Below are 1988 nucleotides of genomic sequence, written 5' to 3' on the forward strand. Positions count from 1 at the left end.
AACAATTTTAACCCAGCTATGGAACAATTCTTTGAGTATCCGTAAGAAAACATGAAATTTAAAAATAATAGACTTTGGATGTATTTATGCAGCATGTTGTGAAACATATCAAAAAAAACGGGCTGTATGTGTACAGCAGTCAACAATTTTAACCCAGCTATGGAACAATTCTTTGAGTATCAGTAAGAAAACATGAAATTTAAAAATAATAGACTTTGGATGTATTTATGCAGTATGTTGTGAAACATAACAAAAAACGGACTGTATGTGTACAGCAGTCAACAATTTTAACTCAGCTATGGAACAATTCTTTGAGTATCCGTAAGGAAACGTGCTGCATAAATACATCCAAAGTCTATTATTTTTAAATTTCATGTTTTCTTACGGATACTCAAAGAATTGTTCCATAGCTGGGTTAAAATTGTTGACTGCTGTACACATACAGCCCGTTTTTTTTGTTATGTTTCACAACATGCTGCATAAATACATCCAAAGACTATTATTTTTAAATTTCACGCTATATATATTTTCACAAGTATCTCGGTCGAAGCGATTGTAGTTGTCTTTGTCATGTCAACAAATCGTAAACTTTTCAGAGTAGATAACGGAAAGTGTTTACAGGTTTTTGTTGTTGTATTTGTGTTTAGGAAAGGAATTATTCGTTTATTACATGTATCATGGTATAAGATAAAATTCCTCTTTAATGGAGCTAATATGATGGAAGACGTATTTTTTTCTGCTTATTTTTAAAACAACTGAAACGATATATATTTCCAACACACGTAAAGTTTTTACTTTTTTAAATTAATAGAAAGTGCGCGGCCCTGTGGTAGAGCTCTGGATTCCTGATGATGACATAATTTTGACGAAACTTGTAAATTTTGCACTAAAGTTTCTTTCACTACCCATTCAAGCCATCTCCAAACTTTATTGACCAGTCAGTGCCACCCAACCACCCATCATCCACGCCAAGGAATTGACTGTCACTCATATAATGCACCCACACGTATTCGAACCAGTGCTCCGGAATCCAGAGATTTATAACAGGGCAAACCCACACCTTCGATATTAGGACTCATTCTGATGAATATTATCAGCTTAGAATTTACGCTTCAACATATTATCAGCTTAGAATTTACGCTTCAACACCAGTTTTAATTATTTATGTAGTTATCAATTAATTGTTCGCGTATCCGAAATAACGTCATTACATAGGTAATTTTTTTATATTTAGTAGCATGCTGTACATATACAGCCTATTTTTGTTATGTTTCACAACATGCAAAATGATATTTCATAGATCGTTTTAGAAATCCATACTTCAATCAAGGCCCTTGTGTACACATGTAATGTGAAACATAGTATATTACAGATCGCTTTATAAATCCATACTTCAACCAAGATCCTTGTGTACATATATAATGTGAAAAATAGTATATTACAGATCGCTTTATAAATCCATACTTCAACCAAGATCCTTGTGTACATATATAATGTGAAACATAGTATATTACAGATCACTTTATAAATCCATACTTCAACCAAGATCCTTGTGTACATATATAATGTGAAACATGGTATATTACAGATCACTTTATAAATCCATTCTTCAATCAAGGTCCTTGTGTACACATGTAATGTGAAAAATAGTATATTACAGATCGTTTTATAAATCCATACTTCAATCAAGGTCCTTGTGTACATATGTAATGTGAAACATAGTATATTACAGATCACTTTATAAATCCATTCTTCAATCAAGGTCCTTGTGTACACATGTAATGTGAAAAATAGTATATTACAGATCGTTTTATAAATCCATACTTCAATCAAGGTCCTTGTGTACATATATAATGTGAAACATAGTATATTACAGATCGTTTTATAAATCCATACTTCAATCAAGGTCCTCGTGTATACATATAATCTGAAACATAGTATATATAGTATATTACGGATCGTTTTATAAATCCATACTTCAATCAAGG

The sequence above is a fragment of the Limulus polyphemus genome, unplaced genomic scaffold (genome assembly GCF_000517525.1).
Source record: "Limulus polyphemus unplaced genomic scaffold, Limulus_polyphemus-2.1.2 Scaffold7303, whole genome shotgun sequence".
Classification (NCBI taxonomy): Eukaryota; Metazoa; Arthropoda; class Merostomata; order Xiphosura; family Limulidae; genus Limulus; species Limulus polyphemus.